Source organism: Juglans microcarpa x Juglans regia, chromosome 4S, assembly GCF_004785595.1.
Source record: "Juglans microcarpa x Juglans regia isolate MS1-56 chromosome 4S, Jm3101_v1.0, whole genome shotgun sequence".
Taxonomy (NCBI): Eukaryota; Viridiplantae; Streptophyta; class Magnoliopsida; order Fagales; family Juglandaceae; genus Juglans; species Juglans microcarpa x Juglans regia.
The window spans coordinates 18,906,379-18,920,433 of NC_054601.1; positions in this window are offsets into that span (position 1 = coordinate 18,906,379).

Sequence of the window (14,055 nt, forward strand, 5' to 3'; positions counted from 1 at the left end):
AATGGCTAGTCTCAATGCAAGATTTTGATGGTTGCAAAGCAGGGGATGATATTGGCTTCAAAACTAAGCCATTCTAGTTGCAATTACATAATCTTCCATTTGCAGGGTTGAATGATGACATTGGTTCTCAACTAGTGGCTGGAATTGGACTGGTGTTGAAGGTGGATGTTGATAAGGAAGGTATGGGATGGGGTAAGTTTCTTCGTGTTAGAGTGTTGCTAGACATAACCAAGCCATTGTGTCGGGACAGTTGGTTAAAGGTTGGTGATAGAATGCAGTGGATAACTTTTTGATATGAGAGACTACAAAACTTTTGTTTCAGATGTGGCATTATCAGACACGATTGTGCCAGTTGTCTTAAGGTTGATGCTTGTAAACCTTCTTCAAGTTCTAATCAACTACAATATGGTGCATGGCCCAGAGCATAACCAATGAAGGTTTCCCTTGTAGCTGAGAAAATGTATGGTGGTGGTGGCTCTCATGGTGGTTCCACATCTCAGAGGTGGAGGAAACTACCTTCCCCAGCAGCTAGTGGTAGTGATAACGGTAACATTGATGGCAAGGAGGGATTGCAGGATCAAGAGGCTTTTTGTAAGGAACTTAATGCTGATTCTCATCAATTACAGAAGGAGATACATAACGGTTTTGAGGTCAATAAAGATGCAATTAGTGGCATGGGGAATATTCAAGGTCCATCCTGTCATAAAGTTGTTATGGAATATTCTGCATCTTTATTTCAAGAGGAAAAAGTTTCCCACGTGGCACATCAAGTCATCACTCCTCCAAGTAAGTTACCCTCTACTCCTTCAGTGGATTCTTTGACTTTTGTCCTTGGTATTAAGTCTAATTCTGTGGAGGGTAAGAGGGTAACTCATGCAAAAGATTCTCATAATAAGTCTCCTATTTCTTTTGCTTCTAAAACTTCAAAACCTATTGGTTGGAAAAGGAGAGCTTAAGGTGATAACAATTCTAGTTCATCCCCTATGGATACTAGTGTGGGTAATAGGAAAAGGGGAGCCATTTTAACTCAGTCCTGTAAAGAGTCAAACATAGGGATCATTGGTGGTGGCTGCTAAGCAGCCCCACCAACTCCAATGAGTTGCCTAAGTTGGAACTGTAGAGGGCTTGGGAACCCTCTTATCGTTCGTGAGCTGGGCCATTTGGTCAAAACTAAGGTCCCAAATTTTATTTTATTTTATTTTTTTATGGAAACTAAGTACAAGAGAAGTAAAGTTGAGTTAGTTAGAAATCAGTTTTGTTGTGGATTGTTTAGGAAGAAGTGGAGGCTTAGCTTTCTTTTGGGATGGCCTTTATGACGTTGTGTTGGATACCTATACTCAATGTCATATTTCCCTAAGAGTAACTCACAAGGAGAATAGTACCAGTTGTCTTTTGACTGATTTTTATGGAAATCCAATTACAGCAAAGAGGTTAGAGAGTTGGAGGTTACTTGCTGCTCTTAAACCTCTCAATAATCTGCCTTGGATCTGTTTTGGTGATTTTAATGAAATCATTAGGCAGAGTGAAATGTTTGGAGGCCCTAACAGACCTTACCAACAGATGGAAAACTTTAGAGAGGGATTGCTTTCTTGTGACCGTAATGATCTGGGTTATAAGGGTGGGAAATACACATGGTGTAATAATAGAGAGGGAACTGCTTTCACTAAAGAAAGGTTGGATCAAGCTTTGGGAAATTCAAGTTGGATGATGCATTTCAATGGCACTAAGGTTTATACTCTAGCTGCTAACACTTCATATCATAGTCCAATCTTCATTGAGTTAGATTCTAGAGATCATCTAAACAGTGAAGGCAGCAAACCTTTTAGATATGAAGCTAAGTGGGCTTTAAGAGAAGAATGTGCTGAGGTGGTGAGGTGGTGAGGAAGGCTTGGTTGTTTAATTCCCCTAATCTTAATACTCTATCAGTTACTTCAAGGGGTCTGACCAGATGTAAGGACCAATTCCAAAGATGGAGTTCAATAGCTTTCAAGGGATAAAAACAACTTATTAACTCAAAGTTGCAAATGATAAAAAGCTTACAAAATGATAATTAGTGGACTTTTGGTGATGAGATTCAGGTGCTTAAGCAGGAAGTTAACAAGCTGCTTGAAAAAGAAGACCAAAACTGGAAGCAGAGGGCTAAGCAATAGTGGCTCAAGGAGGGAGATAGAAATACAAGATTTTATCACAAATGTGCTAGCCAGAGAAGGAAGACTAATTTCATTAAGAACATTACTAAGATGGGTGGAAGTGTGTTGCACTCTTCTACAGAAATTAGTTGTGAGTTCCAAGCTTTTTCAAAGAATTATTTACTACTTCTAATCCCGAGGGTTTTCAGCAATGTTTAATGAATTTGAAGCCTTGTGTGATAACAACTTTGAATGCTTCTCTTACAAGAGAGATCAGTTCTAAGGAAATTGAGAAAGCTGTTTTTTAGATGAATGGGCCTAGTTCTCCTGGACCAGATGGTTTCCCAGCTATTTTTTATCAGCAACACTGTCATATAGTTGGTAAAGGAGTTTGTGATGCAGTGAAAGAGGCATTCAAATCCAACTCTTGGGATGACTCTATTAATTAAACTGTATTGCATTGATTCCAAAAGTTGTTAAGCCTACAAAAGTGACTGAATTCAGGCCTATAAGTTTTTGTAATGTCCATTACAAGATTATAGCAAAGGTGTTGGCCAGTAGACTGAAGTGTTTTCCACCTTCTATCATTTCTCCAACTCAAAATGCTTTCATTCCTAGTCATTTGATCACAGATAATTTTATTGTGGCCAATGAAATCCTGCACTCAATGAAGAATAGAATCAAGGGAAAGGATGGATATTTGGCTTTGAAGCTTGATATGAGTAGCCTATGATCGAGTTGAGTGGTCTTTTTTAGAAGCTGTTATGTCTAAATTGTGCTTCCACAGAAAATGGATTGATTGGATAATGAGGTGTGTGTCAACTGTGTCATATTCTCTACTCATCAATGGAACTCCTCAATAGAACTCCTCAGCATTCATTTTATGTTATGAAGCCTTAACTTCCATTTTAAATCATGCTGAATCAGTTGGCTATATTTCTTGCATTCCATTAGCAAGGGGTCATTTACATGTAAATCTTCTATTCTTTGCTAATGATAGTTTTATTTTTTGCAAGGCAAGTTCTATTGAATGGAGTAGGCTACAAAGGCTTTTGTCTATCTATGAATTGGCTTCAGGTCAAAGGGTTAACAAAGACAAAACCTCAATCTATTTTAGTAAAAGTACAAGAGCAGATGTGAAATATATTTTGATCAGAATTGCAGGGGTTAGAGCCATTGAATCTTATGAAAAGTACTTAGGCCTACCTGCAATGATAGAAAGATCTCGAGTTGCCACTTTCAAAGGTATTATGGATAGAGTAAAAGCAAGGCTTGCAAACTAGAAAATAAAATATCTTTCTCTAGCTGGAAAAGAAATTTTAATCAAATCTGTCATTTAAGCAATACCTACATATAGTATGGGGGTTTTCAAAATCCCTATAAGCATCTTGCATGAAATATATATGGTTATGCTTGCTTACTAGTGGGGACAGAAATCAAATGAGAGGAGGATTCAGTGGGTTTCAAAGCATCAATTGGTGAGAAGTAAGGCAGTGGGGTGTTTGGGATTTCGAGATTTGGAATTTTTTAATCTGGCCATGTTGTCCAAGCAAGCATGGAGGCTAGTGCAAAACCCTTCCTCTCTAGCAGCTCAAGTCTTGGCTTCAAAGTATGATAACTTAGGTAATTTTTTTAATGCATAGTTAGGTAGAAATTCTTCTTATCTATTTCGAAGTATCTGAGGGGGAAACCAAAAACAAATAAAAAAGTAAAATAAAAAGGACTTTGCAGAATGATCTATAAAACAAATGATATGGTTTGAGTTTGATTCTTCAACTCAATTAGTAGTACTTCTAGATTCCATTTCTACCCCATACTACGAGTGAAAGAGAAAATGTAAAGACTACCATTAAAGCAGCCCAAGCGAGACTTACTATATCAATGTGAACTATAACTCCAATCTTTATAAATATGAAGGAATTATTCCATTATTGTTCACTAATCATTATTATGTTAATTAATAATAGTGGAATCCCTGGAGAAGAGTCAAAATGGGATTCTAACCCAACACCGTTGTTAAAGTATCTGATATTGATCAAGCCTCTGCTTGACCAAGTCTTTAGGCTTTTACGATTCAGTACAACACATTTTTTCCAAAACACAAGTTATGTTGTAATGTCTCTTTTTCCAAATATTGTTCTGTTGTAACTTTCCCAACTTCTCTCTGTATGTGCGTGTTGCACTCCATAAGTGACACACATCAGTTGTAAAATTATAGTATAAATCAATATGAATGATATATTGTTCATGATCCAAGCCGAACAATCTCAATCCTTCCTTTTTATTATCTTACATGGTATTAGCTAGAATTCAAGCTCACGCTTTCTTTTCTTGGTTTACGTTTCCGTAAATGGCCTCACTCGACACAAACTTCTCTACCCTTAACCCTGAAAGCAACGGCATAAATGGATCCTTGAACCTGCAATATCCCTCCCCCGTCTCCTTCAACCTTGAAGGACCCAACTACTTAGGATGGCAATCATTGTTTATGCCATTTCTAAGAAGCAATTCTCTAATGGGTTTCATGGATGGCTCAGAAACTGCACCCAACAAGAATCTACCTAACAATATGTAACAACCCGCTAGAAATTCAATAGTGGAATTTCTATAGGCTTTAGGAATCTCATGAAAACACCGTAAGTTTTCACGATTCAACCAATCGCGTAGGTTTTAATCTGTCAACATAGTCAAAGCTATCACTCATTATGGTTCTAGAAGCGCAATTTTATTTATTTGAGGTAGTTAGAAGTGCCAGTTTGAGATATGGTCTGCACCATTAGATTCAGTTGATTATTTAAGATTTTATGACGCAATAATCACATTTTCAGTTTTTGGACGATACAATTGCTCGAAAACGCATTTTTGTTTATTTCGAGGCACTTCGGGATTGAAATTCAACAAAAAAAAAATTGCAGAATTAAGTTTGTATGAATATTTAGGTTTTTAAGTACAAAGTTTATTTTTCACTACCTAGATTAAATAGTAACCTCAATAATAACATACAGTGCAGTATTTTCAAAATCATAATGTAAAATATCCAAATTAGGTTAGAGAAGTTTTATTTAGACACCTGGCAAGCTCTTAGCCACACTTGGTGAATAGTATTAGACACTTGAAAATATGAGGAACCATTAGATGGATTTGTGAAGGAAATCAAGGTGTGAGATCATGCCACCTTAGCAAAACTCTATTTTCCATTTGATCAACCAAATTGTGCCGATCTAAAGAGGATTTCAACCCTAGTGAAACCCTAAACATTTGAGATCCATTTGAAACCCCAAAAATTTTGGTTGAAACCAAAACCCTAAACAGTTTCCCCAAATCCTAAAGTTGGCCTCAGAACCCTTTTTGATCCAATTTCTAGCAATGTGTTTAATCACTTGATTAAATCACTTCCACATACTATTAATTCATCAAATTCCTTTTATGACATCATTATCCAACCTTTTAAATCTTGGAAATTGATTGGGCCAAGAAAAAATGGATTTGGTTATGATAGCATCCCAAACTCTCTCTAAACCCCAAATTGAAGCCCACTTGGTTAAGACCCACGAATTTGGCCACCTTGGCAAAACTTCTTGAGGAAGTTTCCTCTCCCTACATGGCAGACCAGCCTCTGCCCTTGGCAGCCCCCAAATAGTTCCCTAATGGGAGACAAAAGTCCACCTCACCACCCTCCATACCCATGGCAGCAGCAACAATCATTCTCCCTCACTATTCTTCACTTTTGTGACATAGGCACCTCCAATCAAAGAGCCATTCAAGTCCATACCTCCCCCCTCTATAATTTTAGAGTCATGCAAGACACACTTCACTTCATTGCATTGCTTTTCCACCCTGTTCTTAGAGAGAAACCCTTAAGAGCTCTCTCAGGCTGATTTTTGAGTCGTTTTGCATGGTGATTTTCGACCCCTTGTAAGTATTTTCTCGTGATGACTCCTTCATTGATGTTGTTCTTATTTGTGCATATTTTCCGTGGATATCTTACTTTTGTGATCATTTGATTGGTCAAAAGTTAATTTAACCAGGGAAAGTTCATTCTGGGTGTTAAACTAGAGAGTGTTATATTTTGAAATTTTTGACCAAGTTAATGGACAGATCTAGGTTCGAAATTTTAATGGAGTTTTTTCAACATGTGTATATGAATTTTAATTAAAGATTTGTTGCATTAATAAAGCTTTTGATGAAAGAGTTTTTTAGATCTAGAAACTTAGAAACTAGAAGAAGAAAAACAGTTTTTGTTTTGAGAAAGTTTGAATATTTCAGGGTATAATCTTACTCCAATGGCTTTGATATTTTTATTTGATGATCCTAATCCTCATATATGCATGTTAGGATTTTATTTTGAAGATTTGTAGTATTAGTTTCAGAGATATGATTTTTTTTATGCAAGAGGATATTCGGTTAGACCAAAGGATTGATTTTTTAGCTAGATCCAAGTTTTGGATTGTTTTTAACCATGTGGTTTTAAGTTTAATGGTTGGATCTTGTTTAGGACACATTTTTTAAACCATGTGATGTTTTGGTTAGAATATCTCATCTTTTTAAGCCATGGATCAAGTGATTGATCATAACTAGTTAAGAAAAAGTTTCTCTTTTTAGACTTAGTAGGAAGCCGAAAACTCCAAGTGTTGTTTTGTAATTTTTGGTGACTTTTGCTTGATGATTCTAAGCATAGTTGTTCTTAGGATGATGTTATGAATATGTTAAAAGTGATATTTGACTTTTAGAATTCTTGGAGATGTTTTGAATTAGGTCAAAAATTGCAATTCAAGGGATGTTTTTAGTTAAAAAGTTTGGATCTTTTTACTAAAAAGTTTTGGGTTGATGATTAGTAAATTATGGTTGGATGTTTTAAGTATGTTTTTAAACTTAGGATAGGAAAATCTTTGTTGCAAAAATTTGATTTAATCATGAGGTTTAAAATTGGAAGGATTACAACAAAAATCAAGAGAAATAGCCTATGGATGTTTCAGCCATAGTGAGTTTTCCATAATTGTGTTTTGTTTTAAATTTTCTAAGTTGATATTTGAGTTTAGGACAAAATTTACATAATAAATGTAAATTTTGATCATTTTTGGAGTTAGGATGCAAAATCCTTAAGTTATGGGTAATTTTACTCTAAGTTAGTATTTTCTTCTTGTTTATAATTGTTAGTAATTAAATCTTGAACTTTTAGAATCCATACTTGTAGTTTCTCGTGTTTCGCGCTTTATTCTCATAAGGTGATGATTGCTGTAAGTTAACTCTTAACTTACTATCAGTTTATTGTATATGTGTGATGGGTAAGGGAATTACAGTTATGTTTGTATGTTATCATATATGTCATGACATGCCACGTCATTACATATTTATCTGTTAACCATGATGTATACTATCACGAAATAATTATCTGTTATGTAATACTTTCTGTCATGTAGTGCTATCTATTGCAATTATGTCATGTTACGTATGCCATCTGTTACATGTATGTCATGTCAGGGTAATATTCATTGCTTCATGTTATGCCATGTTACGAAATATTATATGTTACATGTTATGTCATACTATGAAATGTTTTCTGTCAAGTACGTCATGTCTGTCAACTTATGTTCATGTCATGTTACGCTACGTCAGGACTTATGTCCTTTCGTATACATGTCACGTTTTGTCTCGGGTATAGTTTGTGTATCATGAGAATAGTCATGTCAAGTCAGTTCATGTCTATCACGATCCTAATTGTTAGGATGGGGTAATATCCTAGTGGAACTCCTTTGTTCATACTGGAATGTCTAAATAGGTGTGGAATTTCTTGGGTTGAAAAAATACAGTCAACAAGTGGTGAATGAGGCCTAACTAATTGGTCACCAGAGCATGCCAGGCACTAACACTGATGGAGTCATCTTTAATTTCATATGTGTCCATAGCAATTGTGGCAGAAACAATTCATGGAGTCACTACAATTGTGGCGTATACACCATGTGAAACACAACAATTATAACACGTAGAATACGTGGGGCTACAATAATTGTGGAGTACGTATTAATGCACTCACAGCTGGTCTAGATACCATGTATTGTGATGTGACAATCGGCAGGGACACATGGCTCAAGGGGACCAGTGTAGCACCCACATGGTCACTTTGTTAATCAAGTTTATTAAACAAGATTTCAAGTTCATGTATTTCATATTCACGTCATGTTTCAGTTCACATTCAGGTCATGTTTCAGTTCACATTCATGTCTAAGTCAGTTCACGTTCACACTCACGTCATGTTTCAATTCACGTTCATATCTAAGTAAGTTCACGTTCAGTTCACCTTCACATCATGTTTCAGTTCACGTTCATGTCTAAGTTAGTTCACGTTCAATTCCACACTCAGTCATGTTTCAAGTTCATGTTCATGTCCAAGTCAGTTCGCGTTGAGGTCACGTCAAGTCAAGTCTCAGTTTCAAATTCATGTCATGTCAAGTTTCCAGTTTAGTTCACGTTTCAAATCAAGTTATGTCAGTTCATGCCATGTTATGTCAAGTTATGTTATACTTATTATTGACATTGATTATGCAGTCATGTCTTTCTTGTCATTCATGCATCATTAACATGTATGGAAGTTTCCTGTTAACTTATTGAGATTTGTGATCAAAGCTCACCTTGGTAGTCCCAACTACTATCTCCCCATCCCCCCCTCCTCCGAAATGGTAGGCGATGTGTCAGGACCAAGACTGGGAGTGGACAACAGTAGACTGGAAGAGGTTGCTAGACGCCGTAGACGCGACACAGAGCTTACAGCCTCCATAGTTAGGTCATTTGCATCACTAGTCGAGTTACGCAAGTTACTCGACAAACTGGCCCATTAGTATATTTTGGTAATGTAATTAAGGAGCCCGGTCTCCCTTGTTTTGAGATTATAGTCTTCTGAGACCCGTACTAGAATCATGGATGTTTATTTTGTCATATATGCATGGATTATGTTTTAATTATTTGGGATATTATCAGTTTGATGCATAGTATTGCTCAAAAAAAATTATCCACTGTCAATATTGCATAATGCTAGATGCATGTTAAGAATATTGCATCTTATATGTCATGAACGGGGGCAGATAATCTTGTGTTGCATGTCCGACGCTTCAGATGTCTGTTCGATCCGAAGCGGAATTCAGGGGCGTCACACAATACACCAAATCCAGCTTATGGTATTTGAAACGCTTGGCTGTATTCAGGAATGACCAAGCTCTTCCTGGCTATATTCTTTCCTCTATCAATGAGACATTGGTCTCTAGTGTGTATGGCTTGGATAGCTCGTACAAAGTATGGAACGCTTTGTTGGCTCGTTGCTCCAGTCAATCATAGTCAAGGATTGCTCATATCAAGAGCCAACTATAGACAATTATTACTGACTATCTTCAATCCGCCAAGGCTCCTGTTGATCAGTTGGCTGCAGCAGGTAAACCTGTAGATGACAAAGATTTAATTTCATTTATTCTTGGTGGTCAGCAACATGAGTTTAATCCCTTTATTACTTCCTATAATGTCGTTTCACGAGACAAAGAGTTAACCATTGAGGACTTTAATGATGAGCTTTTGTGTTATGAAGCATTAATTAATTAATTCCCAGCATGCATATTTGACCTTCAATACCACGCACTTTACACTTGTTGCCAGTAAGCAGAAAACTAACCTCCTATAGAAAAATAAGCCTCCAATGCAAACAAATTGGCCCACAGATTGACTACATTCAAATCTCGTCTGAATTACCATATTAGACAAATCATGACCATCAAAAGCACACAAGCCAACCCTTTGCCATAACCATTATGACTCAGTCCAAGATAGGTAATAATAAATCCTAAAAGTTTACTGACTACAAAGTTTATTATCCACTAGACATCCTTTGTATGTATTTTTTAAATGAACAGGAATCTACTTGCTTTACACAAGCAGTGTCTCATCCAGAGTGGCGTGCAGCTTTGGGCTAGGAATTCGACGCTCTGATGGAAAATAGTACATGGTCTTTATGTCCCAGACCTCACAATAAGCGTGTAGTTCGAAATTAATGGGTCTACAAAGTTAAAAGAAAACAAAATGGCAATATGAAAAGATTCAAAGCAAGACTTGTGGACACACACAAAATATGTCAACAGGCTAAGATCAGCTCATTCACAAAAGCGATCGCCTCTAGCGCTTGAGTAGAGATGAGACATTGTGTTCCTAGGTACTTGTCCAAAGGGATAAATTGGTTGACACAAACATATGTTGCCTTAGTGGGAGCTAAGATGAGGTCCAATGAGAGGACTATGCATGGGTTACCCACCATGCGAGATCTTCTTTGAAGCCTTGGAGGTGTGCAAATAGAGGACATCGGGTTAGACGCTTAAGGAGCAGCTAGACTAAGATCTGTATAGTGTTGATATAGACATATGCTCTTTGAGAAAGATAAATCCACCATAGCATGTGTTTCATACTATATGTGCTTATACGATCATATGAGTAAGTCAGCAAAAAGTTCCCCTCTTTCTCACTATGTGTCTCATTTTTAAAATGTCATTTACTTTTGACCATGTCACGAGATGGAGGTTGTGATGTCTACTACTTTGGCATGCTATCTATGGCCATGATTGATACGGTCTAAAGAGGCATTACTGAGAAAGCAGTTCGACCAAAATTGAGTGATATGAGTGCAAAGGAAAGACTCTTCGATATCGTATCTTCGATAGTGTTTGTTGACGTCAAATTATGACGCTACATCTTGGTAGCGACTAAAGGTTATGAACACATTGAAATAATTTGGAGGTAGTCAAATATTGTTCTGAGTATTTTAACTCAAGAGGGTTCGAAAATGCTTGATCTTGATGCGATCAAATGAATCTAGGACATGACCAGACACTGTAGGAATGTTACTATGCTGGCCTTCTTTGGGAGAGATTTGGTGTATGTACTCTCATCTTTTTACAGATGTGTTTGGAGGTCGCACGACATATTTACTTGTATGAACAAGATTGAGAACATTATAGAAATGCAGATCTGGAGTCATGCCCACGATATGCGAGTGGGAGATGTTAGATGGAAGGGCGCCCATGTGGGGCTGACCCCCTCCTTAACTGCATTGTAACGCATGGTCATGGGTTACTGCCATTCAATTTGGCAATTGAAGGCTGACCTTTAAGGCCAGCCATGTGGAGGAGGACTATATATAGTCCTCCTCAATTGGTTTTTGGAACCATCTGGAATACACAAAAGTTTTCTCTCTTTTTGTTCTCTCTTAATAAGATATTTAGGCTGTGGATTTGTTAAATGTTACTCTAGTTGTATACTACGTAGTACACTTCGCCACTAAGAGGAAACGCTTATGGATTTGTCAATCTAGAGAAACTTGTGGAGCAATTTTATAAGCTGAGCTTAAGGTATTTTTTCGCTGTGCTTTCTAACATCAAGTATCTAGTAATCTTGTACAAGTTGGCTATTCCTTGTACAGGCTACCGAGTAGTTGCAATCAATGTTTTGAATACCGTACCAGTCAAGGCACTAGAACGAAATATTTCGATACCGGTACTGTTTCGTGTACTGTTTCGGGATAGTCAATATATGAATAAATTATATATATAAATATATATAAATTATATTCCAAAATGATAGTTTATATATGAATAAATTATATATAAATACTAAATTATAAATAGTCTAATCTGAATTGGGGGTCAAAAATTAAATTTGTAGTTTGCAAAAATGAAAAAAAAAAATTGAAGGACAAAATATCGGCCGGTACTGGCCGAAATATAGGCCGGTACCGGTATTTGGGCCGGTATGAAATGTATGGGGTACCTGTACCGGCCCAGCAGCCGATACGAAAAATTTGGTACGAAATTGAAAACAGTGGTTGCAATGGGTTAAAAGCTCACTCTAAATATATTTTCTGATGATAAATTTTTAAAGTAAAGAAGAAAGAATCTTATATCTCTCTCTCTCTCCACTTCTGGTTATATTTCTAATTTCATCTGCATGATCCCTTACAAACATCTGCTAATTATTTTCAACTTCCTTATGTAACTTAATCACTGAGTCCTCCAAGGACCTCCTCATTACTGACACCTATTTTTGTAAATCATTATAGGGTCTTCCTCCTAGCCTCTGTCATGGCTTCCACAAGATCAAAATACTCTAATACCAAATTGGTCACATACCAAGCTATGTAATTGTAAAGAAAATAGGAATGAGAAAATAGTTAATGGAAAGAACAAAATGGATGGAAAGCCTCTAGGGTTTTGCTCGGGGTCGATTTGGGGAAGAAAAACTGCAACTCGAGACAAGGATAGGGGCTTCCTTGTCAAGACCCCATCAAAAAACCGCCCTAGGACAAGGTCCTAGGCATGCATGTGTAGCCAAGAGAGGCGTGGGCCCCACACCACTATCACTTATTTATTTATTTATTTTATTTATCAATGGACCTATTAGGGTTTCCACTTTGTAAACTCTATAAATAGGACCCTTTAGCATTTAGTTTACATCTTTTGAATCTTTTGGCAAATTCCCATTGTGGGCAGATTATTTTATTCTTGAGATCACCATTCGGTGCTTGGCACTTGGGCTACTTGGGGACGTTCGTGAAACCCTTGTAGAGGATCATCACGTTGACGTTTGTGAATTGGTGTGATTCAATCTATCTTTTTTTTGTCAATTTTATGAAATTCGTGAATCAAAGTTGGTTTATGTTTATCCTTGTGTTTATTCATTAATTTTGAGTGTTCATATCTTTCTATCTTATTCATCTATTGTTCATCCATTCAATATCATACACGCATTTGATCTTCCATTTTCTCTCCATTGATCCAATTACTTTTTGTGAATAGTGCTTGCACTGTTCTTGAGAGTTTTGGTGATATTCGGCCACCACATTATCCATCCATCCATTTTGATCTTCCCACCTACAAAACTCGACCAACCCTAGTGTTTGCCCTAATTTCCATAAATAGATCACTTCCCATAATTGCCCTTCATCCATCACAAACATTACATCAAACACTCATAATCAACACTTAGCCTACCCGAGTTCATCGTCATCTCCATCATTTCATCACTCAAACACCATCCCTTTGTTGAAGGCCAAGCAAGTTGGCAAGGTCACTCGGTCATCATCCTCACCAAGGCAAGCTCGTGGTCCTTATTGTTAGGGACAAGACCGGAGTCCCTAACATTCCTACAGAGGGCGTAGGCATTTTACTTTTTGGCTTCGAAAAATGATTCTTACAACCGACCTGTGTAACCGGTGGGGAATCTCCACGTCATTAAATGAAACACTGTATTCCTTTTTACCTTACAGGGGAGAAGAAAATAGAAGAAAGGAAATGAATGAGAGAAAAAGAGAGTTTGTTGGTCGTTGTGTGGGTGGACTGGATTTCATCCGGTTTTAAGCAAACCAATTTGATGATTCTTCCATGGTCATCTTTGATTGGAGTGACAATAAGAAGATTCCAGAAATGGGTACCGTCCTTATTGTAGTTCAAGAGCCTGCCACTGTAGCTCTTCCCGTTTTTAACTTCATCTCGTATTTTGGCCACTTCACTTCGGTCTGTTTACGGCCTCTAAAGAAATCGTCTGCACCCAAAATAGCTCACTAAAGTCGCAGTTCAAGTTCTCTCATTCTTTTCATGGGATACTACCATTTGAAAAATTTTCTCTTTTTTGTTTTACGTAATTTTGGTGCCCACTGCCAAGACTTTGCTAAACCCTGAACTCAGACAAAGAATGGATAAATTCAAAAGATTAAAGAGCAATGAAGAATGTTGGTGTACACAAAATCCATATCAACGAGTCCGACTTCGTTGACAAAGACCACCGAAAGTCCCTTTGGTTTTCTTTACAATCCGATGGATTATCTTCTTCTCGAAGTTTTACTTTTCTCAAATTTCTCTCTATTTTTTTTTTTAAATTTTTCTGACAAATATTGACGTGG